Source organism: Pseudophryne corroboree, unplaced genomic scaffold (assembly GCF_028390025.1).
Source record: "Pseudophryne corroboree isolate aPseCor3 unplaced genomic scaffold, aPseCor3.hap2 scaffold_412, whole genome shotgun sequence".
Classification (NCBI taxonomy): domain Eukaryota; kingdom Metazoa; phylum Chordata; class Amphibia; order Anura; family Myobatrachidae; genus Pseudophryne; species Pseudophryne corroboree.
This window is the reverse complement of record NW_026970046.1, coordinates 514,658-541,690: the sequence shown is the minus strand read 5'-3', so window position 1 is coordinate 541,690 and position 27,033 is coordinate 514,658. Positions and strand designations below refer to the sequence as shown.

The following is a 27,033-nucleotide window of genomic DNA, read 5'->3' as shown; positions in this document are numbered from 1 at the left end:
GTGTTTGAGAGTAAATCGTTGATGGTCATTTGCTCACATAGATAACCGGATTTCTATTCCAACCAGCCAGTGTTGGAGATATGGTCTGCCAGATTACATAATGCATACCAGAGCCATAACTAGACTTTTTGGTGCCCTGTGACAGATAATTATATGCCCCCCCCCCTCCCCATTTTTGCAATATGGACAAAAGGCGCATGCCTTGTGGGGAAGGGGCATAACAAGATTGGTCTCAGAGAAAGCACATGAGATATGAAGATATATCTAGTATACTTGACACTCAATGGTTTGTGGTATTGCCGGGGTGCCCTCCTTAAATGCATATACAGTCACACATGGCGTGTTTGTGCAAATGGCATATCAGCAGTCAGCACTAACTGGTGACATGCCATTTGTACAAGTAAGCCATGTGTGACTAATATATAAACATACTTTATTAAATAACACCTCAACTATCATACCCAGGATTCAAACCTATAACCTGTTGAATTCTAATCAAATACCCTACCCATTGAGCTACTTGATCCTGCATCTATTCTAACCTCCAAAAACAGATTCAGTTGCATTTTCCAGCGTGTTTTGTTTGCGCCTTTGCAAATGTCTTACATCGACAAACTTATTCAGTACTATTTTGCAAATAGGGTTACATTGTCGCAACATTGTGTTCCCTAATTGCTTGATTTTTTTAAATGCAACAATTGATAAAGACACCTGATAATTGCTCTGTGGAGTCTTATTTTGTGTCTACTTCTAATCTACATTTAATTCCCTACCTCTAATCAAGGCATTTTTAAATGCTGGGGGCTGCCAGGACGTGAGGCCTACCTAGACTTTAGATCTGAATTTGAATGTACTTGTGAACTAACTTAATTTCCTACTTCTAAATTCATTCCTAAATTCACTACTTACATGAATCCTGTAGTTGGGCATTTTGGGACTTCGATTGTGGGCATTGTTTTGTGTCCAGACCAGCAGCAGGTGGTGTGCATTTGCTGGAAAGGCATCGAAGACCTCCGATATGCTGCATCTCCTGATGTGTGTCTCCCTCAAGTGTCTGTCAGCAAATGCCTGCTAGACACCCCATTCCAAGCTGATTGTGACATCACGGTACATGCATCATAGAACAGGCATGCTAGAACATGGGTCTTCAACCTGCGACCCTCCAGCTGCTGTGGAACTACACATCCCAGCATGTCCTGCCTCAGTTTTAGCATACCTTAATAGCAAAACTGTGGCAGGGCATGCTGGGATGTGTAGTTTCACAGCAGCTGGAGGGCCACAGGATGAAGACCCATGTGCTAGAGCCAAGCCGCAGGTACATTGAATGCTAGCAAGCTGAATATTTAAATCCTTTTTGTTCCGCAGCATTCCAATGTGGAAGATTCCATGGAACCAGAGATCCTTCCATTGAGAAGGACATGCTGCCTGGATGACTACACTGTGCAAATTAAATCACGGAGCCAGTTGGTTTGTGGGTGGCTCTGGTGACTGGGTGGTTGGGTGGGTGGTGTGTCGGAGGTGGAGCACATGCAAATGATTGTGTATCATCCAGCTAGTGAGAGAGAAAACTCATGCAGGAGTGTGCCTGCTTGTCAGTGGGTTATGCACCTTGCCAGACGTCAAATCTACATAGAGCAGCTGGAGGGGACAAGAGCAGGTTTGCAAAATATAGATAGAAGAGCATATATGCTGGCACATTCTCCATGATTGTGTCAGCTTATGTTTTGGTGCACTGCACTTTCCTCCACTAAGTTTTAGCCATTTTTGTTAAGCTCAAGTGTAGTTGCTTCTCGGCCTTTTGGCTGTGATCTTGTATCGTGGTTGAAGGGTCTGCTGGAGGGAGGGATTGTTTTCTTCATTGGCGAAAAACCAAAGATATTCCAGGATGGAAGGCTTGGGAACACTATCCGTTTTTCAGTTGTGGAAGAGCACAGAGGTCGGATTAGACTACATTCTATAGTAAAGGATACCTTTCTATTTATTGCCCCTCCCCTTATATGTGTCTGTGTTACAATAAAGCTTCGGTCTTGTGATTCCCTCACCCTCTTACACTCCACACACATAGCCTTATTAACTGTTGTATTATTGTATAGTTTAAATGTATAGTGCAGTTCATGATTTATAGTGTAGGCTGGCCTGTGCTGTAGTTCTTGAACTGTACTATACCGACAGCATTTGTATTGTGTTTTATCTGTGCTGCAACACAGTACTTATGTGTGTAATGTTTATGTATGTTTTTTTGCTTCTTTATGTCAATAAAGACTGCTTTTTCAATACAATATCTGAAAACAATCAATGTTTATCTTTGATGGCAATAGAAGTGGTATGATATTTGCTGCTTTTGAAAGGCAATATCTGATATGTCCCCTATCTGGGAACCATATATTAAATGGCTTTTCAGAAAAGGGAGATGGTAGAAGAGCTTTCAGTACTTGTAGGACCGATGCACATTTCCTATTCTAGCCTCCAAAAACAGATTCAGTTGCATTTTCCAGCGTGTTTTGGATGCGCCTTTGCAAATGTCTTACATCGACAAACTTATTCAGTACTATTTTGCAAATAGGGTTACATTGTTGCAACATTGTGTTCCCTAATTGCTTGATTTTTTAAATGCAACAATTGATAAAGACACCTGATAACTGCTCTGTGGAGTCTTATTTTGTGTCTACTTTTTATCTACATTGAATTCTCTACCTCTAATCAAGGCATTTTTAAGTGCTGGGGGCTGCCAGGACGTGAGGCCTACCTAGACTTTAGATCTGAATTTGAATGTACTTGTGAACTAACTTAATTTCCTACTTCTAAATTCATTCCTAAATTCACTACTTACATGAATCCTGTAGTTGGGCATTTTGGGACTTCGATTGTGGGCATTGTTTTGTGTCCAGACCAGCAGCAGGTGGTGTGCATTTGCTGGAAAGGCATCGAAGACCTCCGATATGCTGCATCTCCTGATGTGTGTCTCCCTCAAGTGTCTGTCAGCAAATGCCTGCTAGACACCCCATTCCAAGCTGATTGTGACATCACGGTACATGCATCATAGAACAGGCATGCTAGAACATGGGTCTTCAACCTGCGACCCTCCAGCTGCTGTGGAACTACACATCCCAGCATGCCCTGCCTCAGTTTTAGCATACCTTAATAGCAAAACTGTGGCAGGGCATGCTGGGATGTGTAGTTTCACAGCAGCTGGAGGGCCACAGGATGAAGACCCATGTGCTAGAGCCAAGCCGCAGGTACATTGAATGCTAGCAAGCTGAATATTTAAATCCTTTTTGTTCCGCAGCATTCCAATGTGGAAGATTCCATGGAACCAGAGATCCTTCCATTGAGAAGGACATGCTGCCTGGATGACTACACTGTGCAAATTAAATCACGGAGCCAGTTGGTTTGTGGGTGGCTCTGGTGACTGGGTGGTTGGGTGGGTGGTGTGTCGGAGGTGGAGCACATGCAAATGATTGTGTATCATCCAGCTAGTGAGAGAGAAAACTCATGCAGGAGTGTGCCTGCTTGTCAGTGGGTTATGCACCTTGCCAGACGTCAAATCTACATAGAGCAGCTGGAGGGGACAAGAGCAGGTTTGCAAAATATAGATAGAAGAGCATATATGCTGGCACATTCTCCATGATTGTGTCAGCTTATGTTTTGGTGCACTGCACTTTCCTCCACTAAGTTTTAGCCATTTTTGTTAAGCTCAAGTGTAGTTGCTTCTCGGCCTTTTGGCTGTGATCTTGTATCGTGGTTGAAGGGTCTGCTGGAGGGAGGGATTGTTTTCTTCATTGGCGAAAAACCAAAGATATTCCAGGATGGAAGGCTTGGGAACACTATCCGTTTTTCAGTTGTGGAAGAGCACAGAGGTCGGATTAGACTACATTCTATAGTAAAGGATACCTTTCTATTTATTGCCCCTCCCCTTATATGTGTCTGTGTTACAATAAAGCTTCGGTCTTGTGATTCCCTCACCCTCTTACACTCCACACACATAGCCTTATTAACTGTTGTATTATTGTATAGTTTAAATGTATAGTGCAGTTCATGATTTATAGTGTAGGCTGGCCTGTGCTGTAGTTCTTGAACTGTACTATACCGACAGCATTTGTATTGTGTTTTATCTGTGCTGCAACACAGTACTTATGTGTGTAATGTTTATGTATGTTTTTTTGCTTCTTTATGTCAATAAAGACTGCTTTTTCAATACAATATCTGAAAACAATCAATGTTTATCTTTGATGGCAATAGAAGTGGTATGATATTTGCTGCTTTTGAAAGGCAATATCTGATATGTCCCCTATCTGGGAACCATATATTAAATGGCTTTTCAGAAAAGGGAGATGGTAGAAGAGCTTTCAGTACTTGTAGGACCGATGCACATTTCCTATTCTAGCCTCCAAAAACAGATTCAGTTGCATTTTCCAGCGTGTTTTGGATGCGCCTTTGCAAATGTCTTACATCGACAAACTTATTCAGTACTATTTTGCAAATAGGGTTACATTGTTGCAACATTGTGTTCCCTAATTGCTTGATTTTTTAAATGCAACAATTGATAAAGACACCTGATAACTGCTCTGTGGAGTCTTATTTTGTGTCTACTTTTTATCTACATTGAATTCTCTACCTCTAATCAAGGCATTTTTAAGTGCTGGGGGCTGCCAGGACGTGAGGCCTACCTAGACTTTAGATCTGAATTTGAATGTACTTGTGAACTAACTTAATTTCCTACTTCTAAATTCATTCCTAAATTCACTACTTACATGAATCCTGTAGTTGGGCATTTTGGGACTTCGATTGTGGGCATTGTTTTGTCTCCAGACCAGCAGCAGGTGGTGTGCATTTGCTGGAAAGGCATCGAAGACCTCCGATATGCTTCATCTCCTGATGTGTGTCTCCCTCAAGTGGCTGTCAGCAAATGCCTGCTAGACACCCCATTCCAAGCTGATTGTGACATCACGGTACATGCATCATAGAACAGGCATGCTAGAACATGGGTCTTCAACCTGCGACCCTCCAGCTGCTGTGGAACTACACATCCCAGCATGCCCTGCCTCAGTTTTAGCATACCTTAATAGCAAAACTGTGGCAGGGCATGCTGGGATGTGTAGTTTCACAGCAGCTGGAGGGCCACAGGATGAAGACCCATGTGCTAAAGCCAAGCCGCAGGTACATTGAATGCTAGCAAGCTGAATATTTAAATCCTTTTTATTCCGCAGCATTCCAATGTGGAAGATTCCATGGAACCAGAGATCCTTCCATTGAGAAGGACATGCTGCCTGGATGACTACACTGTGCAAATTAAATCACGGAGCCAGTTGGCTTGTGGGTGGCTCTGGTCACTGGGTGGTTGGGTGGGTGGTGTGTCGGAGGTGGAGCACATGCAAATGATTGTGTATCATCCAGCTAGTGAGAGAGAAAACTCATGCAGGAGTGTGCCTGCTTGTCAGTGGGTTATGCACCTTTCCAGACGTCAAATCTACATGGAGCAGCTGGAGAGGACAAGAGCAGGTTTGCAAAATATAGACAGAAGAGCTCTCCAGCCTAGTTTGCTGTCTGTTTCCACTTCTCTTTTCTTGAGCCGCTCCCTTCTATGCCCTTGCGCACTATCCTGACTTCTCCCATCTGCTTACTTTGTGCCTTCCAACGCACAATGCGAATTACAGGTAGTGCTGCAGGGCCCACACCCTTTTACTTGCCATACAGAGCAGCTCTGGAGCTGTTACAGTGCCCAGCTTCTGCAAGAAATCAGCTTGAATGCTTCAGGGGCTGGGGCATAGCCAACATGAGCCCCACACCGAAGGAGGGTGGAGGTGTTTAATGCAAACTATAGGTCATCCAAGCGCCGCAAAAGGCCGCCATGCCCTGCACGCCCCTTTTCTCTTTTCATATGCAGACGAGGGTTGAAGCCAACTTTGACCCACTGCTTGGATGACATCACCATATGCAAATCCATCTGCTGCAGGCCTTCCCGCAGGAATGCTTGCACTAGTTGTTGCATTTGGTTTGTTGTTTGGGGGTGCTTCAGTGTTAGGCAGCCTTCTGCCCTCCCATGTTCATCTGAAAATATGTGTTCTCCCTGCAGTTGTTGTCCCCAGATGAGAGTTCCCTTGTGCTGCCTAATGATTTTGAATTGAAGTGGTTCATGTAGGTGCTATTTTAATCTGATTTTATATATGCATTTTAGTATATTTTTTTTTTTGCTTTACCATATTTATCTTTTTATTCTAGAACCACTATTTGTCTGATCAGTTATTTAATATTGGAACCAGTAGATATAAGGTGGATTTTATATGTTAATTAAACACTTTTAATTGACTGTAAAGAAGTCTACGCCAGCTTATCTCTGATTACGGACATTGGAATAGAAGTATACTGAAGAGAGATGAGCGTCGTGCGGCAAGTTGTCATGACAACGGACTCCAAGACGACGTAACCGGAAGTGACGTATCGCTAGACCTAGCGACTACGAGAAAAAGATCTAGGACTCCGGAGGCGGAAGTGACGGAGTGGGAGTTCAGGTTGCTATGGTAACCCGGCGGTTTCCGAACATGACGCCAGGTGGAATCAATTTGGAATCTGGCTGTGATTTGCTATTTAAATCTGGATGTGTGGTGCAGTGAGTATTCAGCCTCGAAAAAGACTCCAGGAATAGGAGTTGAAACGCGTCGGCGTATTCCATCTGTGACTGGCATTTACGGTGGTCTGCACTTCTAAGAACCAGAGGACTTTCCAGCTCCAGCCCGGGCGGTTTTGGGATTTAAAAGAACTTGTTTGAGAACTTTTTTGGGTTCTCAAACCCTCTGGTAATTGCTCTGCATATCTCTTTGTGGCTGTCACATTTTGGAGAATCATTCTGCACATTTTTACCCTACCTGTTTATTGTGTTATGTCCATGTTCCCCGATATGTGTCATTAAAAAACTTTATTGCACATGTGGTTCCCCTCTCCCCTCTGTTTTACATGCTACTACATTGAGAGGAGGAGGAGTGAGGAGTAAGAACCTGGACTTTCACGGTGACCTTAAGGGTTGTATGTTTTGTTTTTTTATTGCATGCAAGCACTTTATGCATTCATTTATGCACTGTTACTAGGTGCCTGTTGGTACCCGCAGCCTAATTTGTTTATTGTTCATTCATTTCTGGTGCTCTGGAGAGGCACTTATCCTGGTTGCGGGGGCTATTGTGCAGCCTTGTTTTAGACTGCGCGACACGTGGATAAAACTAGACAGATTCTTTGTTATACATTCCCTGCATACCCCTTTTCTCTTTTCATATGCAGATGAGGGTTCCAGCCAACTTTGGCCCACTGCTTGGATGACATCACTGTATGCAAATACATCTTCTGCAGACCTTCCCCCAGGAATGCTTGTACTAGTTGTTGCATTTGGTTTGTTGTTTGGGGGTGCTTCAGTATTAGGCAGCCTTCTGCCCTCCCATGTTCATCTGAAAATATGTGTTCTCCCTGCAGTTGTTGTCCCCAGATGAGAGTTCCCTTGTGCTGCCTCAGTTGAATCTCCTTTACTTGACAGAGATGTGCCTGAGCAGCGGCCCTCCCCAGCCCTATCCCAAATCATACTTATTTTGCATAGGAGATATCATGGTAATGAAGACTGTTATCCCAGGGTGAGGTTCATTCATTGCATTCTGGGTATGCTGACCCCTGTGATTTCCCCAAATGTGGGAAACTTGACTGCATTATTTGTGGTAGTGGGGGACTGTGTTTGTGCTTTCCTCTGGTCAGCTCTGGTAAAAGTCAGATTTCTTTGTCTCAGATCTTCCTCTAGCCTTGTTCTTCTTTCGAGAGTTCCCTTGTGCTGACTCAGTTGGATCTCCTTCACTTGACAGGGAAGTGCCCGAGCAGCGACCCTACCCAGCTCTAGCCCAACTCCTACTTACCTGCCAGGTGAGATACTATGATCATGAAGGTGTTCTCCCAGGGCAAGGCTCACCCATTGCACTCTGGGTGTGCTGCTCTTGCGATTTCCCCAAATGTGGGAAACTTGACTGCATAATTTGTGTTTCCCCTGGTCGGCTCTCGTATAATTCAGATCTCTTTGTCTCAGGTCTCTCTCCAGCCTAGTTTGCTGTCTGTTTCCACTTCTCTTTTCTTGAGCCGCTCCCTTCTATGCCCTTGCGCACTATTATGACCTCTCCTGTCTGCTTACTTTGTGCCTTCCAACGTCAATGCAAACTACAGGTAGTGCTGCAGGGCCCACACCCTTTTACATGCTTTACAGAGCAGCTCTGGAGCTGTTAAAGTGCCCAGCTGCTGCAAGAAATCAGCTTGAATGCTTCAGGGGCTGGGGCATAGCCAACATGAGCCCCACACCGAAGGAGGGTGGAGGTGTTTAATGTGAATTAGGGGTCATCCAAGCGCCGCAAAAGGCCGCCATGCCCTGCACATCCCTTTTTTCTTTTCATATGCAGACGAGGGTTGAAGCCAACTTTGACCCACTGCTTGGATGACATCACCATATGCAAATCCATCTGCTGCAGGCCTTCCCCCAGGAATGCTTGCACTAGTTGTTGCATTTGGTTTGTTGTTTGGGGGTGCTTCAGTATTAGGCAGCCTTCTGCCCTCCCATGTTCATCTGAAAATATGTGTTCTCCCTGCAGTTGTTGTCCCCAGATGAGAGTTCCCTTGTGCTGCCTCAGTTGAATCTCCTTTACTTGACAGAGATGTGCCTGAGCAGCGGCCCTCCCCAGCTCTATCCCAAATCATACTTATTTTGCATAGGAGATACCATGGTCATGAAGATTGTTCTCCCAGGTTGAGGTTCATTCATTGCATTCTGGGTATGCTGACCCCTGTGATTTCCCCAAATGTGGGAAACTTGACTGCATTATTTGTGGTAGTGGGGGACTGTGTTTGTGCTTTCCTCTGGTCAGCTCTGGTAAAAGTCAGATTTCTTTGTCTCAGATCTTCCTCTAGCCTTGTTCTTCTTTTGAGAGTTCCCTTGTGCTGCCTCAGTTGGATCTCCTTCACTTGACAGGGGGGTGCCCGAGCAGCGACCCTCCCCAGCTCTAGCCCATCTCCTACTTACCTGCCAGGTGAGATACTATGATCATGTAGGTGCTTCTCCCAGGGCAAGGCTCACCCATCGCACTCTGGGTGTGCTGCCCCTGTGATTTCTCCAAATGTGGGAAACTTGACTGCATAATTTGTGTTTCCCCTGGTCGGCTCTCGTATAATTCAGATGTCTTTGTCTCAGGTCTCTCTCCAGCCTAGTTTGCTGTCTGTTTCCACTTCTCTTTTCTTGAGCCGCTCCCTTCTATGCCCTTGCGCACTATCCTGACTTCTCCCGTCTGCTTACTTTGTGCCTTCCAACGCACAATGCGAACTACAGGTAGTGCTGCAGGGCCCACACCCTTTTACTTGCCTTACAGAGCAGCTCTGGAGCTGTTACAGTGCCCAGCTGCTGCAAGAAATCAGCTTGAATGCTTCAGGGGCTGGGGCATAGCCAACATGAGCCCTACACCGAAGGAGGGTGGAGGTGTTTAATGCGAACTAGGGGTCATCCAAGCGCCGCAAAAGGCCGCCATGCCCTGCACGCCCCTCTTCTCTATTCATATGCAGATGAGGGTTGAAGCCAACTTTGACCCACTGCTTGGATGACATCACCATATGCAAATCCATCTGCTGCAGGCCTTCCCCCAGGAATGCTTGCACTAGTTGTTGCATTTGGTTTGTTGTTTGGGGGTGCTTCAGTATTAGGCAGCCTTCTGCCCTCCCATGTTCAACTGAAAATGTGTTCTCCCTGCAGTTGTTGTCCCCAGATGAGAGTTCCCTTGTGCTGCCTCAGTTGAATTTCCTTTACTTGACAGAGATGTGCCTGAGCAGCGGCCCTCCCCAGCTCTATCCCAAATCATACTTATTTTGCATAGGAGATACCATGGTCATGAAGATTGTTTTCCCAGGGTGAGGTTCATTCATTGCATTCTGGGTATGCTGACCCCTGTGATTTCCCCAAATGTGGGAAACTGGACTGCATTATTTGTGGTAGTGAGGGACTGTGTTTGTGCTTTCCTCTGGTCAGCTCTGGTAAAAGTCAGATTTCTTTGTCTCAGATCTTCCTCTAGCCTTGTTCTTCTTTCGAGTTGCTCCCTCGGTGTGGGGCTCATGATGGCTATGCCCCAGCCCCTGAAGCATTCAAGCTGATTTCTTGCAGCAGCTGGGCACTGTAACAGCTCCAAAGCTGCTCTGTAAGGCAAGTAAAAGGGTGTGGGCCCTGCAGCACTACCTGTAGTTTGCATTGTGCGTTGGAAGGCACAAAGTAAGCAGACAGGAGAAGTCAGGATAGTGCGCAAGGGCATAGAAGGGAGCAACTCAAGAAAAGAGAAGTGGAAACAGACTGCAAATTAGGCTGGAGAGAGACCTGAGACAAAGAGATCTGAATTATACGAGAGCCGACCAGGTGAAACACAAATTATGCAGTCAAGTGTCCAACATTTGGGGAAACCGCAGGAGTAGCACACCCAGAGTGCAATGGGTGAGCCTTGCCCTGGGAGAAGCACCTTCATGATCATAGTATCTCACCTGGCAGGTAAGTAGGAGTTGGGCTAGAGCTGGGGAGGGTCGCTGCTCGGGCACCCCCCTGTCAAGTGAAGGAGATCCAACTGAGGCAGCACAAGAGAACTCTCGAAAGAAGAACAAGGCTAGAGGAAGATCTGAGACAAAGAAATCTGACTTTTACCAGAGCTGACCAGAGGAAAGCACAAACACAGTCCCTCACTACCACAAATAATGCAGTCCAGTTTCCCACATTTGGGGAAATCACAGGGGTCAGCATACCCAGAATGCAATGAATGAACCTCACCCTGGGAAAACAATCTTCATGACCATGGTATCTCCTATGCAAAATAAGTATAATTTGGGATAGAGCTGGGGAGGGCCGCTGCTCAGGCACATCTCTGTCAAGTAAAGGAGATTCAACTGAGGCAGCACAAGGGAACTCTCATCTGGGGACAACAACTGCAGGGAGAACACATATTTTCAGATGAACATGGGAGGGCAGAAGGCTGCCTAATACTGAAGCACCCCCAAACAACAAACCAAATGCAACAACTAGTGCAAGCATTCCTGGGGGAAGGCCTGCAGCAGATGGATTTGCATATGGTGATGTCATCCAAGCAGTGGGTCAAAGTTGGCTTCAACCCTCATCTGCATATGAATAGAGAAGAGGGGCGTGCAGGGCATGGCGGCCTTTTGCGGCGCTTGGATGACCCCTAGTTCGCATTAAACACCTCCACCCTCCTTCGGTGTGGGGCTCATGTTGGCTATGCCCCAGCCCCTGAAGCATTCAAGCTGATTTCTTGCAGCAGCTGGGCACTGTAACAGCTCCAGAGCTGCTCTGTAAGGCAAGTAAAAGGGTGTGGGCCCTGCAGCACTACCTGTAGTTCGCATTGTGCGTTGGAAGGCACAAAGTAAGCAGACGGGAGAAGTCAGGATAGTGCGCAAGGGCATAGAAGGGAGCGGCTCAAGAAAAGAGAAGTGGAAACAGACAGCAAACTAGGCTGGAGAGAGACCTGAGACAAAGACATCTGAATTATACGAGAGCCGACCAGGGGAAACACAAATTATGCAGTCAAGTTTCCCACATTTTGGGAAATCACAGGGGCAGCACACCCAGAGTGCGATGGGTGAGCCTTGCCCTGGGAGAAGCACCTACATGATCATAGTATCTCACCTGGCAGGTAAGTAGGAGTTGGGCTAGAGCTGGGGAGGGTCGCTGCTCGGGCACCCCCCTGTCAAATGAAGGAGATCCAACTGAGGCAGCACAAGGGAACTCTCGAAAGAAGAACAAGGCTAGAGGAAGATCTGAGACAAAGAAATCTGACTTTTACCAGAGCTGACCAGAGGAAAGCACAAACACAGTCCCCCACTACCACAAATAATGCAGTCAAGTTTCCCACATTTGGGGAAATCACAGGGGTCAGCATACCCAGAATGCAATGAATGAACCTCAATCTGGGAGAACAATCTTCATGACCGTGGTATCTCCTATGCAAAATAAGTATGATTTGGGATAGAGCTGGGGAGGGCCGCTGCTCAGGCACATCTCTGTCAAGTAAAGGAGATTCAACTGAGGCAGCACAAGGGAACTCTCATCTGCGGACAACAACTGCAGGGAGAACACATATTTTCAGATGAACATGGGAGGGCAGAAGGCTGCCTAATACTGAAGCACCCCCAAACAACAAACCAAATGCAACAACTAGTGCAAGCATTCCTGGGGGAAGGCCTGCAGCAGATGGATTTGCATATGGTGATGTCATCCAAGCAGTGGGTCAAAGTTGGCTTCAACCCTCGTCTGCATATGAAAAGAAAAAAGGGATGTGCAGGGCATGGCGGCCTTTTGCGGCGCTTGGATGACCCCTAATTCACATTAAACACCTCCACCCTCCTTCGGTGTGGTGCTCATGTTGGCTATGCCCCAGCCCCTGAAGCATTCAAGCTGATTTCTTGCAGCAGCTGGGCACTGTAACAGCTCCAGAGCTGCTCTGTAAAGCATGTAAAAGGGTGTGGGCCCTGCAGCACTACCTGTAGTTTGCATTGACGTTGGAAGGCACAAAGTAAGCAGACAGGAGAGGTCATAATAGTGCGCAAGGGCATAGAAGGGAGCGGCTCAAGAAAAGAGAAGTGGAAACAGACAGCAAACTAGGCTGGAGAGAGACCTGAGACAAAGAGATCTGAATTATACGAGAGCCGACCAGGGGAAACACAAATTATGCAGTCAAGTTTCCCACATTTGGGGAAATCGCAAGAGCAGCACACCCAGAGTGCAATGGGTGAGCCTTGCCCTGGGAGAAGCACCTTCATGATCATAGTATCTCACCTGGCAGGTAAGTAGGAGTTGGGCTAGAGCTGGGTAGGGTCGCTGCTCGGGCACTTCCCTGTCAAGTGAAGGAGATCCAACTGAGTCAGCACAAGGGAACTCTCGAAAGAAGAACAAGGCTAGAGGAAGATCTGAGACAAATAAATCTGACTTTTACCAGAGCTGACCAGAGGAAAGCACAAACACAGTCCCCCACTACCACAAATAATGAAGTCGAGTTTCCCACATTTGGGGAAATCACAGGGGTCAGCATACCCAGAATGCAATGAATGAACCTCACCCTGGGATAACAGTCTTCATTACCATGATATCTCCTATGCAAAATAAGTATGATTTGGGATAGGGCTGGGGAGGGCCGCTGCTCAGGCACATCTCTGTCAAGTAAAGGAGATTCAACTGAGGCAGCACAAGGGAACTCTCATCTGGGGACAACAACTGCAGGGAGAACACATATTTTCAGATGAACATGGGAGGGCAGAAGGCTGCCTAATACTGAAGCACCCCCAAACAACAAACCAAATGCAACAACTAGTACAAGCATTCCTGGGGGAAGGTCTGCAGAAGACGGATTTGCATACAGTGATGTCATCCAAGCAGTGGGCCAAAGTTGGCTGGAACCCTCATCTGCATATGAAAAGAGAAAAGGGGTATGCAGGGAATGGCGGCTTTTTGCGGCGCTTAGATGACCCTTAGTTCGCATTAAACACCCCCACCCTCCTTCGGTGTGGGGCTCATGTTGGCAATGCCCCAGCCCCTGAAGCATTCAAGCTGATTTCTTGCAGCAGCTTGGCACTGTAACAGCTCCAGAGCTGCTCTGTAATGCAAGTAAAAGTTTGTGGGCCCTGCAGCACTACCTGTAGTTTGCATTGTGCATTGGAAGGCACAAAGTAAGCAGACAGGAGGAGAAGTCAGGATAGTGCACAAGGGTATAGAAGGGAGGGGCTCAAAAAAAAAAGAAGTGGAAACAGACTGCAAACTAGGCTGGAGAGAGACCTGAGACAAAGAGATCTGAATTATATGAAAGCCAACCAGTGGAAACACAAATTATGCAGTCAAGTTTCCCACATTTGGGGAAATCACAGGGGCAGCACACCCAGAGTGCAATGGGTGAGCCTTGCCCTGGGAGAAGCACCTTCATGATCATAGTATCTCACCTGGCAGGTAAGTAGGAGTTGGGCTAGAGCTGGGGAGGGTCGCTGCTCGGGCACCCCCCTGTCAAGTGAAGGAGATCCAACTGAGGCAGCACAAGGGAACTCTCGAAAGAAGAACAAGGCTAGAGGAAGATCTGAGACAAAGAAATCTGACTTTTACCAGAGCTGACCAGAGGAAAGCACAAACACAGTCCCCCACTACCACAAATAATGCAGTCAAGTTTCCCACATTTGGGGAAATCACAGGGGTCAGCATACCCAGAATGCAATGAATGAACCTCAATCTGGGAGAACAATCTTCATGACCATGGTATCTCCTATGCAAAATAAGTATGATTTGGGATAGAGCTGGGGAGGGCCGCTGCTCAGGCACATCTCTGTCAAGTAAAGGAGATTCAACTGAGGCAGCACAAGGGAACTCTCATCTGCGGACAACAACTGCAGGGAGAACACATATTTTCAGATGAACATGGGAGGGCAGAAGGCTGCCTAATACTGAAGCACCCCCAAACAACAAACCAAATGCAACAACTAGTGCAAGCATTCCTGGGGGAAGGCCTGCAGCAGATGGATTTGCATATGGTGATGTCATCCAAGCAGTGGGTCAAAGTTGGCTTCAACCCTCGTCTGCATATGAAAAGAAAAAAGGGATGTGCAGGGCATGGCGGCCTTTTGCGGCGGTTGGATGACCCCTAATTCACATTAAACACCTCCACCCTCCTTCGGTGTGGTGCTCATGTTGGCTATGCCCCAGCCCCTGAAGCATTCAAGCTGATTTCTTGCAGCAGCTGGGCACTGTAACAGCTCCAGAGCTGCTCTGTAAAGCATGTAAAAGGGTGTGGGCCCTGCAGCACTACCTGTAGTTTGCATTGACGTTGGAAGGCACAAAGTAAGCAGACAGGAGAGGTCATAATAGTGCGCAAGGGCATAGAAGGGAGCGGCTCAAGAAAAGAGAAGTGGAAACAGACAGCAAACTAGGCTGGAGAGAGACCTGAGACAAAGAGATCTGAATTATACGAGAGCCGACCAGGGGAAACACAAATTATGCAGTCAAGTTTCCCACATTTGGGGAAATCGCAAGAGCAGCACACCCAGAGTGCAATGGGTGAGCCTTGCCCTGGGAGAAGCACCTTCATGATCATAGTATCTCACCTGGCAGGTAAGTAGGAGTTGGGCTAGAGCTGGGTAGGGTCGCTGCTCGGGCACTTCCCTGTCAAGTGAAGGAGATCCAACTGAGTCAGCACAAGGGAACTCTCGAAAGAAGAACAAGGCTAGAGGAAGATCTGAGACAAATAAATCTGACTTTTACCAGAGCTGACCAGAGGAAAGCACAAACACAGTCCCCCACTACCACAAATAATGAAGTCGAGTTTCCCACATTTGGGGAAATCACAGGGGTCAGCATACCCAGAATGCAATGAATGAACCTCACCCTGGGATAACAGTCTTCATTACCATGATATCTCCTATGCAAAATAAGTATGATTTGGGATAGGGCTGGGGAGGGCCGCTGCTCAGGCACATCTCTGTCAAGTAAAGGAGATTCAACTGAGGCAGCACAAGGGAACTCTCATCTGGGGACAACAACTGCAGGGAGAACACATATTTTCAGATGAACATGGGAGGGCAGAAGGCTGCCTAATACTGAAGCACCCCCAAACAACAAACCAAATGCAACAACTAGTACAAGCATTCCTGGGGGAAGGTCTGCAGAAGACGGATTTGCATACAGTGATGTCATCCAAGCAGTGGGCCAAAGTTGGCTGGAACCCTCATCTGCATATGAAAAGAGAAAAGGGGTATGCAGGGAATGGCGGCTTTTTGCGGCGCTTAGATGACCCTTAGTTCGCATTAAACACCCCCACCCTCCTTCGGTGTGGGGCTCATGTTGGCAATGCCCCAGCCCCTGAAGCATTCAAGCTGATTTCTTGCAGCAGCTTGGCACTGTAACAGCTCCAGAGCTGCTCTGTATGGCAAGTAAAAGGGTGTGGGCCCTGCAGCACTACCTGTAGTTCGCATTGTGCGTTGGAAGGCACAAAGTAAGCAGATGGGAGAAGTCAGGATAGTGCGCAAGGGCATAGAAGGGAGCGGCTCAAGAAAAGAGAAGTGGAAACAGACATCAAACTAGGCTGGAGAGCTCTTCTGTCTATATTTTGCAAACCTGCTCTTGTCCTCTCCAGCTGCTCCATGTAGATTTGACGTCTGGAAAGGTGCATAACCCACTGACAAGCAGGCACACTCCTGCATGAGTTTTCTCTCTCACTAGCTGGATGATACACAATCATTTGCATGTGCTCCACCTCCGACACACCACCCACCCAACCACCCAGTGACCAGAGCCACCCACAAGCCAACTGGCTCCGTGATTTAATTTGCACAGTGTAGTCATCCAGGCAGCATGTCCTTCTCAATGGAAGGATCTCTGGTTCCATGGAATCTTCCACATTGGAATGCTGCGGAATAAAAGGATTTAAATATTCAGCTTGCTAGCATTCAATGTACCTGCGGCTTGGCTTTAGCACATGGGTCTTCATCCTGTGGCCCTCCAGCTGCTGTGAAACTACACATCCCAGCATGCCCTGCCACAGTTTTGCTATTAAGGTATGCTAAAACTGAGGCAGGGCATGCTGGGATGTGTAGTTCCACAGCAGCTGGAGGGTCGCAGGTTGAAGACCCATGTTCTAGCATGCCTGTTCTATGATGCATGTACCGTGATGTCACAATCAGCTTGGAATGGGGTGTCTAGCAGGCATTTGCTGACAGACACTTGAGGGAGACACACATCAGGAGATGCAGCATATCGGAGGTCTTCGATGCCTTTCCAGCAAATGCACACCACCTGCTGCTGGTCTGGACACAAAACAATGCCCACAATCGAAGTCCCAAAATGCCCAACTACAGGATTCATGTAAGTAGTGAATTTAGGAATTAATTTAGAAGTAGGAAATTAAGTTAGTTCACAAGTACATTCAAATTCAGATCTAAAGTCTAGGTAGGCCTCACGTCCTGGCAGCCCCCAGCACTTAAAAATGCCTTGATTAGAGGTAGAGAATTAAATGTAGATAAAAAGTAGACACAAAATAAGACTCCACAGAGCAGTTATCAGGTGTCTTTATCAATTGTTGCATTTAAAAAATCAAGCAATTAGGGAACACAATGTTGCAACAATGTAACCCTATTTGCAAAATAGTACTGAATAAGTTTGTCGATGTAAGACATTTGCAAAGGCGCATCCAAAACACGCTGGAAAATGCAACTGAATCTGTTTTTGGAGGCTAGAATAGGAAATGTGCATCGGTCCTACAAGTACTGAAAGCTCTTCTACCATCTCCCTTTTCTGAAAAGCCATTTAATATATGGTTCCCAGATAGGGGACATATCAGATATTGCCTTTCAAAAGCAGCAAATATCATACCACTTCTATTGCCATCAAAGATAAACATTGATTGTTTTCAGATATTGGATTGAAAAAGCAGTCTTTATTGACATAAAGAAGCAAAAAAACATACATAAACATTACACACATAAGTACTGTGTTGCAGCACAGATAAAACACAATACAAATGCTGTCGGTATAGTACAGTTCAAGAACTACAGCACAGGCCAGCCTACACTATAAATCATGAACTGCACTATACATTTAAACAATACAATAATACAACAGTTAATAAGGCTATGTGTGTGGAGTGTAAGAGGGTGAGGGAATCACAAGACCGAAGCTTTATTGTAACACAGACACACATAAGGGGAGGGGCAATAAATAGAAAGGTATCCTTTACTATAGAATGTAGTCCAATCCGACCTCTGTGCTCTTCCACAACTGAAAAACGGATAGTGTTCCCAAGCCTTCCATCCTGGAATATCTTTGGTCTTTCGCCAATGAAGAAAACAATCCCTCCCTCCAGCAGACCCTTCAACCACGATACAAGATCACAGCCAAAATGCCGAGAAGCGACTACACTTGAGCTTAACAAAAATGGCTAAAACTTAGTGGAGGAAAGTGCAGTGGACCAAAACATAAGCTGACACAATCATGGAGAATGTGCCAGCATATATGCTCTTCTATCTATATTTTGCAAACCTGCTCTTGTCCCCTCCAGCTGCTCTATGTAGATTTGATGTCTGGCAAGGTGCATAACCCACTGACAAGCAGGCACACTCCTGCATGAGTTTTCTCTCTCACTAGCTGGATGATACACAATCATTTGCATGTGCTCCACCTCCGACACACCACCCACCCAACCACCCAGTCACCAGAGCCACCCACAAACCAACCGGCTCCGTGATTTAATTTGCACAGTGTAGTCATTCAGGCAGCATGTCCTTCTCAATGGAAGGATCTCTGGTTCCATGGAATCTTCCACATTGGAATGCTGCGGAACAAAAAGGATTTAAATATTCAGCTTGCTAGCATTCAATGTACCTGCGGCTTGGCTCTAGCACATGGGTCTTCATCCTGTGGCCCTCCAGCTGCTGTGAAACTACACATCCCAGCATGCCCTGCCACAGTTTTGCTATTAAGGTATGCTAAAACTGAGGCAGGGCATGCTGGGATGTGTAGTTCCACAGCAGCTGGAGGGTCGCAGGTTGAAGACCCATGTTCTAGCATGCCTGTTCTATGATGCATGTACCGTGATGTCACAATCAGCTTGGAATGGGGTGTCTAGCAGGCAATTGCTGACAGACACTTGAGGGAGACACACATCAGGAGATGCAGCATATCGGAGGTCTTCGATGCCTTTCCAGCAAATGCACACCACCTGCTGCTGGTCTGGACACAAAACAATGCCCAATGCCCACAATCGAAGTCCCAAAATGCCCAACTACAGGATTCATGTAAGTAGTGGATTTAGGAATGAATTTAGAAGTAGGAAATTAAGTTAGTTCACAAGTACATTCAAATTCAGATCTAAAGTCTAGGTAGGCCTCACGTCCTGGCAGCCCCCAGCATTTAAAAATGCCTTGATTAGAGGTAGAGAATTAAATGTAGATAAGAAGTAGACACAAAATAAGACTCCACAGAGCAGTTATCAGGTGTCTTTATCAATTGTTGCATTTAAAAAATCAAGCAATTAGGGAACACAATGTTGCAACAATGTAACCCTATTTGCAAAATAGTACTAAATAAGTTTGTCGATGTAAGACATTTGCAAAGGCGCATCCAAAACACGCTGGAAAATGCAACTGAATCTGTTTTTGGAGGCTAGAATAGGAAATGAGCATCGGTCCTACAAGTACTGAAAGCTCTTCTCCCATCTCCCTTTTCTGAAAAGCCATTTAATATATGGTTCCCAGATAGGGGACATATCAGATATTGCCTTTAAAAAGCAGCAAATATCATACCACTTCTATTGCCATCAAAGATAAACATTGATTGTTTTCAGATATTGGATTGAAAAAGCAGTCTTTATTGACATAAAGAAGCAAAAAAACATACATAAACATTACACACATAAGTACCGTGTTGCAGCACAGCCAAAACACAATACAAATGCTGTCGGTATAGTACAGTTCAAGAACTACAGCACAGGCCAGCCTACACTATAAATCATGAACTGCACTATACATTTAAATACAATAATACAACAGTTAATAAGGCTATGGGTGTGGAGTGTAAGAGGGTGAAGGAATCACAAGCCCGAAGCTTTATTGAAAGACAGACACATATAAATGGAGGATTAATAAATACAAAGATATCCTTTACTATAGAATGTAGTCCAATCCGGTCTTTCAACTCTTCCACAACTGAAAAACGGATAGTGTTCCCAAGCCTTCCATCCTGGAATATCTTCAGTCTCTCGCCAATGAAGAAAACAATCCCTCCAGCAGACTCTTCAACCACGATACAAGATCACAGCCAAAAGGGCGAGAAGCAACTACACTTGCGTTTAACCAAAATGGCTAAAACTTAGTGAAGGAAAGTGCAGTGCACCAAAACATAAGCTGACACAATCATGGAGAATGCGCCAGCATATATGCTCTTCTATCTATATTTTGCAAACCTGCTCTTGTCCCCTCCAGCTGCTCCATGTAGATTTGACGCCTGGCAAGGTGCATAACCCACTGACAAGCAGGCACACTCCTGCATGAGTTTTCACTCTCACTAGCTGGATGATACACATTCATTTGCATGTGCTCCACCTCCGACACACCGCCCACCCAACCACCCAGTCACCAGAGCCACCCACAAGCCAACTGGCTCCGTGATTTAATTTGCACAGTGCAGTCATCAAGGCAGCATGTCCTTCTCAATGGAATAATCTCTGGTTCCATGGAATCTTCCGCATTGGAATGCTGCGGAACAAAAATGATTTAAACATTCAGCTTGCTAGCATTCAATGTACCTGCGGCTTGGCTCTAGCACATGGGTCTTCATCCTGTGGCTCTCCAGCTGCTGTGAAACTACACATCCCAGCATGCCCTGCCACAGTTTTGCTATTAAGGTATGCTAAAACTGAGGCAGGGCATGCTGGGATGTGTAGTTTCACAGCAGCTGGAGGGTCGCAGGTTGAAGACCCATGTTCTAGCATGCCTGTTCTATGATGCATGTACCGTGATGTCACAATCAGCTTGGAATGGGGTGTCTAGCAGGCATTTGCTGACAGACACTTGAGGGAGACACACATCAGGAGATGCAGCATATCGGAGGTCTTCGATGCCTTTCCAGCAAATGCACACCACCTGCTGCTGGTCTGGACACAAAACAATGCCCACAATCGAAGTCCCAAAATGCCCAACTACAGGATTCATGTAAGTAGTGGATTTAGGAATGAATTTAGAAGTAGGAAATTAAGTTAGTTCACAAGTACATTCAAATTCAGATCTAAAGTCTAGGTAGGCCTCACGTCCTGGCAGCCCCCAGCATTTAAAAATGCCTTGATTAGAGGTAGAGAATTAAATGTAGATAAGAAGTAGACACAAAATAAGACTCCACAGAGCAGTTATCAGGTGTCTTTATCAATTGTTGCATTTAAAAAATCAAGCAATTAGGGAACACAATGTTGCAACAATGTAACCCTATTTGCAAAATAGTACTAAATAAGTTTGTCGATGTAAGACATTTGCAAAGGCGCATCCAAAACACGCTGGAAAATGCAACTGAATCTGTTTTTGGAGGCTAGAATAGGAAATGAGCATCGGTCCTACAAGTACTGAAAGCTCTTCTCCCATCTCCCTTTTCTGAAAAGCCATTTAATATATGGTTCCCAGATAGGGGACATATCAGATATTGCCTTTAAAAAGCAGCAAATATCATACCACTTCTATTGCCATCAAAGATAAACATTGATTGTTTTCAGATATTGGATTGAAAAAGCAGTCTTTATTGACATAAAGAAGCAAAAAAACATACATAAACATTACACACATAAGTACCGTGTTGCAGCACAGCCAAAACACAATACAAATGCTGTCGGTATAGTACAGTTCAAGAACTACAGCACAGGCCAGCCTACACTATAAATCATGAACTGCACTATACATTTAAATACAATAATACAACAGTTAATAAGGCTATGGGTGTGGAGTGTAAGAGGGTGAAGGAATCACAAGCCCGAAGCTTTATTGAAAGACAGACACATATAAATGGAGGATTAATAAATACAAAGATATCCTTTACTATAGAATGTAGTCCAATCCGGTCTTTCAACTCTTCCACAACTGAAAAACGGATAGTGTTCCCAAGCCTTCCATCCTGGAATATCTTCAGTCTCTCGCCAATGAAGAAAACAATCCCTCCAGCAGACTCTTCAACCACGATACAAGATCACAGCCAAAAGGGCGAGAAGCAACTACACTTGCGTTTAACCAAAATGGCTAAAACTTAGTGAAGGAAAGTGCAGTGCACCAAAACATAAGCTGACACAATCATGGAGAATGCGCCAGCATATATGCTCTTCTATCTATATTTTGCAAACCTGCTCTTGTCCCCTCCAGCTGCTCCATGTAGATTTGACGCCTGGCAAGGTGCATAACCCACTGACAAGCAGGCACACTCCTGCATGAGTTTTCACTCTCACTAGCTGGATGATACACATTCATTTGCATGTGCTCCACCTCCGACACACCGCCCACCCAACCACCCAGTCACCAGAGCCACCCACAAGCCAACTGGCTCCGTGATTTAATTTGCACAGTGCAGTCATCAAGGCAGCATGTCCTTCTCAATGGAATAATCTCTGGTTCCATGGAATCTTCCGCATTGGAATGCTGCGGAACAAAAATGATTTAAACATTCAGCTTGCTAGCATTCAATGTACCTGCGGCTTGGCTCTAGCACATGGGTCTTCATCCTGTGGCTCTCCAGCTGCTGTGAAACTACACATCCCAGCATGCCCTGCCACAGTTTTGCTATTAAGGTATGCTAAAACTGAGGCAGGGCATGCTGGGATGTGTAGTTTCACAGCAGCTGGAGGGTCGCAGGTTGAAGACCCATGTTCTAGCATGCCTGTTCTATGATGCATGTACCGTGATGTCACAATCAGCTTGGAATGGGGTGTCTAGCAGGCATTTGCTGACAGACACTTGAGGGAGACACACATCAGGAGATGCAGCATATCGGAGGTCTTCGATGCCTTTCCAGCAAATGCACACCACCTGCTGCTGGTCTGGACACAAAACAATGCCCACAATCGAAGTCCCAAAATGCCCAACTACAGGATTCATGTAAGTAGTGGATTTAGGAATGAATTTAGAAGTAGGAAATTAAGTTAGTTCACAAGTACATTCAAATTCAGATCTAAAGTCTAGGTAGGCCTCACGTCCTGGCAGCCCCCAGCATTTAAAAATGCCTTGATTAGAGGTAGAGAATTAAATGTAGATAAGAAGTAGACACAAAATAAGACTCCACAGAGCAGTTATCAGGTGTCTTTATCAATTGTTGCATTTAAAAAATCAAGCAATTAGGGAACACAATGTTGCAACAATGTAACCCTATTTGCAAAATAGTACTAAATAAGTTTGTCGATGTAAGACATTTGCAAAGGCGCATCCAAAACACGCTGGAAAATGCAACTGAATCTGTTTTTGGAGGCTAGAATAGGAAATGAGCATCGGTCCTACAAGTACTGAAAGCTCTTCTCCCATCTCCCTTTTCTGAAAAGCCATTTAATATATGGTTCCCAGATAGGGGACATATCAGATATTGCCTTTAAAAAGCAGCAAATATCATACCACTTCTATTGCCATCAAAGATAAACATTGATTGTTTTCAGATATTGGATTGAAAAAGCAGTCTTTATTGACATAAAGAAGCAAAAAAACATACATAAACATTACACACATAAGTACCGTGTTGCAGCACAGCCAAAACACAATACAAATGCTGTCGGTATAGTACAGTTCAAGAACTACAGCACAGGCCAGCCTACACTATAAATCATGAACTGCACTATACATTTAAATACAATAATACAACAGTTAATAAGGCTATGGGTGTGGAGTGTAAGAGGGTGAAGGAATCACAAGCCCGAAGCTTTATTGAAAGACAGACACATATAAATGGAGGATTAATAAATACAAAGATATCCTTTACTATAGAATGTAGTCCAATCCGGTCTTTCAACTCTTCCACAACTGAAAAACGGATAGTGTTCCCAAGCCTTCCATCCTGGAATATCTTCAGTCTCTCGCCAATGAAGAAAACAATCCCTCCAGCAGACTCTTCAACCACGATACAAGATCACAGCCAAAAGGGCGAGAAGCAACTACACTTGCGTTTAACCAAAATGGCTAAAACTTAGTGAAGGAAAGTGCAGTGCACCAAAACATAAGCTGACACAATCATGGAGAATGCGCCAGCATATATGCTCTTCTATCTATATTTTGCAAACCTGCTCTTGTCCCCTCCAGCTGCTCCATGTAGATTTGACGCCTGGCAAGGTGCATAACCCGCTGACAAGCAGGCACACTCCTGCATGAGTTTTCACTCTCACTAGCTGGATGATACACATTCATTTGCATGTGCTCCACCTCCGACACACCGCCCACCCAACCACCCAGTCACCAGAGCCACCCACAAGCCAACTGGCTCCGTGATTTAATTTGCACAGTGCAGTCATCAAGGCAGCATGTCCTTCTCAATGGAATAATCTCTGGTTCCATGGAATCTTCCGCATTGGAATGCTGCGGAACAAAAATGATTTAAACATTCAGCTTGCTAGCATTCAATGTACCTGCGGCTTGGCTCTAGCACATGGGTCTTCATCCTGTGGCTCTCCAGCTGCTGTGAAACTACACATCCCAGCATGCCCTGCCACAGTTTTGCTATTAAGGTATGCTAAAACTGAGGCAGGGCATGCTGGTATATGTAGTTCCACAGCAGCTGGAGGGTCGCAGGTTGAAGACCCATATTCTAGCATGCCTGTTCTATGATGCATGTTCCGTGATGTCACAATCAGCTTGGAATGGGGTGTCTTGCATGCATTTGCTGACAGCCACTTGAGGGAGACACACATCAGGAGATGCAGCATATCGGAGGTCTTCGATGCCTTTCCAGCAAATGCACACCACCAGCTGCTGGTTTGGACACAAAACAATGCCCACAATTGAAGGCTCAAAATGCCCAACTACAGGATTAATGTAAGTAGTGAATTTAGGAATGAATTTAGAAGTAGGAAATTAAGTTAGTTCACAAGTACATTCAAATTCAGATCTAAAGTCTAGGTAGGCCTCACGTCCTGGCAGCCCCCAGCATTTAAAAATGCCTTAATTAGAGGTAGGGAATTAAATGTAGATAAGAAGTAGACACAAAATAAGACTCCACAGAGCAATTATCAGGTGTCTTTATCAATTGTTGCATTTAAAAAAATCAAGCAATTAGGGAACACAATGTTGCGACAATGTAACCCTATTTGCAAAATAGTACTAAATAAGTTTGTCGATGTAAGATATTTGCAAAGGCGCAAACAAAACACGCTGGAAAATGCAACTGAATCTATTTTTGGAGGTTAGAATAGATGCAGGATCAAGTAGCTCAATGGGTAGGGTATTTGATTAGAATTCAACAGGTTATAGGTTTGAATCCAGGGTATGATAGTTTGAGGTGTTATTTAATAAAGTATGTTTATATATTAGTCACACATGGCTTACTTCAGTGGTTTCCAAACTTTTTTGAATCACGGCGCCCTAGAATATCAGAATTTTTTTCACGGCACCACTAGGCCAAAAATTTCTTATTGAGAAATTTAGAAAGAAATATTACATTAAGTTGATCACGTTTATATGTCATCCTAAAGGTCAGTTGTGTGGTGAGGGACAAGATTTGATTCTGTTTGGCCACATATTTTATGACTGGCAGCCACCAGCACTGGTTTTGCCTATTATATTGACCATGAATAATTTGAATTGGTCCTGGACCACCAACCCAGGGCACCCCTGCAAGTGTCCCGAGGCACCCCAGGGAGCCACGGCACACAGTTTGGGAACCTCTGGCTTACTTGTACAAATGGCATGTCACCAGTTAGTGCTGACTGCTGATATGCCATTTGCACAAACACGCCATGTGTGACTGTATATGCATTTAAGGAGGGCACCCCGGCAATACCACAAACCATTGAGTGTCAAGTATACTAGATATATCTTCATATCTCATGTGCTTTCTCTGAGACCAATCTTGTTATGCCCCTTCCCCACAAGGCATGCGCCTTTTGTCCATATTGCAAAAATGGGGAGGGGGGGGGCATATAATTATCTGTCACAGGGCACCAAAAAGTCTAGTTATGGCTCTGGTATGCATTATGTAATCTGGCAGACCATATCTCCAACACTGGCTGGTTGGAATAGAGATCCGGTTATCTATGTGAGCACATGACCATCAACGATTTACTCTCAAACACTAGAAAATGGACAAAAATGGTCCCCTAAACAAATTGGTTAAATTTTGGGTTTAACCAATTTGTGTAATGACCATTTTTGACCACTTTTCTAGTGTTTGGGAGCAAATGGTTAATTGACATTTGCTCCTATACATTACCAGATTTTCATTCCATCCATCCAGACTGGATAGATAGCCTGACAGATAATTGTGTAGTGTACGCCCAGGATAACTGTCAGTTGTGCTTTCTTTTATGACGGCACATAAATGGGTGGGCAGATCCAGAGCAAGCACTGCCCACTCATGCATAGTTGTCAACTGATGTGAAGTTCCAGGGGGCAATCTCAGTTATAAAGAAAAGTATCTGGAAATTGTCCCTAGTTTAAAAAAAAAATAAAAAAAAATTGATCAACTCCATTTATTTAGTATGATATCCCAGGTGATAGGATGCCGGCAGTCAGAACAACATACTTTATTAAATAACACATCTCAAACTACCATACCCAGGATTCAAACCTATAACCTGTTGAATTCTAATCAAACACCCTACCTATTGAGCTATTTGATCCTGCATAAAAATTGTGAACATTATATGAAGCTATTGGTACTTTGAAAAAAAAAGTATCAGCATTACAACGCAGCAGATCCATGCAGTTTGCAGCCACACACTACATGTATCTGCTCAGCCACAATGCTGATTATTTCTTCACAAAGTACAAGGTAAGCTCCAAACAGAATTCTCTAGCTTAGAATTATGCCAAACCTAGAAGTCGGGCCCCCCACCCTGGGATCCCCCAGAGGGAGGCCTGCACCGTCATGCGGCAGGCTTGTCCGTTTTGGAAGCAGGCTGATAGGCAGCCCAGGCTTGCTTCAGTCTGGGCTTGGCAGGTCTGGAAGCATGAGCTTGCTTTGGGTATGCCTGACCTTGGGTACGCTTTACCTTGAGGATGAAAGGGCCAAGGGAAAGTACTTTTAGCCTTCTGCGTGGTAGGAGTCATACTAGGTAGGCAAGCTGTTTTAGCAGTAGCCAGATCAGCTACAATCTTATTGAGGTCTTCTCCAAAGAGAGTGTCTCCCTTGAAAGGAAGCACCTCCAGGGTTTTCTTGGAATCCATATCCACCGACCAGGATCTCAACCAGCTGTATAAAGTATTACCTTGGAACTGGCTCTCCACTCCCCATTATCTGGTTATCATGGCTTCCTCCGCCAGTGTCCAGACTCGCTTGCTGAAGCTCGGCCACTT

At 45.2% G+C, this 27,033-nt stretch overlaps 15 non-coding genes across 15 annotated transcripts; 5 read left to right on the top strand and 10 right to left on the bottom strand.

Annotated features, from left to right (window-relative positions):
* The first annotated feature begins 7,562 nt into the window (after window positions 1-7,562).
* On the top strand, window positions 7,563-7,726 carry LOC135025101 (U1 spliceosomal RNA). The gene has a single exon (XR_010221907.1). It is a non-coding gene; the product is annotated as a U1 spliceosomal RNA (small nuclear RNA).
* Window positions 7,727-7,878: 152 nt separating this feature from the next.
* On the top strand, window positions 7,879-8,040 carry LOC135025114 (U1 spliceosomal RNA). The gene has a single exon (XR_010221920.1). It is a non-coding gene; the product is annotated as a U1 spliceosomal RNA (small nuclear RNA).
* Window positions 8,041-8,710: 670 nt separating this feature from the next.
* LOC135025093 (U1 spliceosomal RNA) lies at window positions 8,711-8,874 on the top strand. Its single transcript, XR_010221899.1, has one exon. It is a non-coding gene; the product is annotated as a U1 spliceosomal RNA (small nuclear RNA).
* A 152-nt stretch (window positions 8,875-9,026) lies between these two features.
* Window positions 9,027-9,189, top strand: LOC135025124 (U1 spliceosomal RNA). Its single transcript, XR_010221927.1, has one exon. It is a non-coding gene; the product is annotated as a U1 spliceosomal RNA (small nuclear RNA).
* A 669-nt stretch (window positions 9,190-9,858) lies between these two features.
* LOC135025095 (U1 spliceosomal RNA) lies at window positions 9,859-10,022 on the top strand. Its single transcript, XR_010221901.1, has one exon. It is a non-coding gene; the product is annotated as a U1 spliceosomal RNA (small nuclear RNA).
* A 357-nt stretch (window positions 10,023-10,379) lies between these two features.
* LOC135025121 (U1 spliceosomal RNA) lies at window positions 10,380-10,542 on the bottom strand. Its single transcript, XR_010221925.1, has one exon. It is a non-coding gene; the product is annotated as a U1 spliceosomal RNA (small nuclear RNA).
* A 152-nt stretch (window positions 10,543-10,694) lies between these two features.
* Window positions 10,695-10,858, bottom strand: LOC135025094 (U1 spliceosomal RNA). The gene has a single exon (XR_010221900.1). It is a non-coding gene; the product is annotated as a U1 spliceosomal RNA (small nuclear RNA).
* Window positions 10,859-11,529: 671 nt separating this feature from the next.
* On the bottom strand, window positions 11,530-11,692 carry LOC135025123 (U1 spliceosomal RNA). Its single transcript, XR_010221926.1, has one exon. It is a non-coding gene; the product is annotated as a U1 spliceosomal RNA (small nuclear RNA).
* A 152-nt stretch (window positions 11,693-11,844) lies between these two features.
* On the bottom strand, window positions 11,845-12,008 carry LOC135025102 (U1 spliceosomal RNA). The gene has a single exon (XR_010221908.1). It is a non-coding gene; the product is annotated as a U1 spliceosomal RNA (small nuclear RNA).
* A 670-nt stretch (window positions 12,009-12,678) lies between these two features.
* On the bottom strand, window positions 12,679-12,841 carry LOC135025112 (U1 spliceosomal RNA). The gene has a single exon (XR_010221918.1). It is a non-coding gene; the product is annotated as a U1 spliceosomal RNA (small nuclear RNA).
* Window positions 12,842-12,993: 152 nt separating this feature from the next.
* On the bottom strand, window positions 12,994-13,157 carry LOC135025105 (U1 spliceosomal RNA). Its single transcript, XR_010221911.1, has one exon. It is a non-coding gene; the product is annotated as a U1 spliceosomal RNA (small nuclear RNA).
* A 675-nt stretch (window positions 13,158-13,832) lies between these two features.
* On the bottom strand, window positions 13,833-13,995 carry LOC135025113 (U1 spliceosomal RNA). The gene has a single exon (XR_010221919.1). It is a non-coding gene; the product is annotated as a U1 spliceosomal RNA (small nuclear RNA).
* A 152-nt stretch (window positions 13,996-14,147) lies between these two features.
* LOC135025098 (U1 spliceosomal RNA) lies at window positions 14,148-14,311 on the bottom strand. The gene has a single exon (XR_010221904.1). It is a non-coding gene; the product is annotated as a U1 spliceosomal RNA (small nuclear RNA).
* A 670-nt stretch (window positions 14,312-14,981) lies between these two features.
* LOC135025111 (U1 spliceosomal RNA) lies at window positions 14,982-15,144 on the bottom strand. The gene has a single exon (XR_010221917.1). It is a non-coding gene; the product is annotated as a U1 spliceosomal RNA (small nuclear RNA).
* A 152-nt stretch (window positions 15,145-15,296) lies between these two features.
* LOC135025104 (U1 spliceosomal RNA) lies at window positions 15,297-15,460 on the bottom strand. The gene has a single exon (XR_010221910.1). It is a non-coding gene; the product is annotated as a U1 spliceosomal RNA (small nuclear RNA).
* Window positions 15,461-27,033: the final 11,573 nt, after the last annotated feature.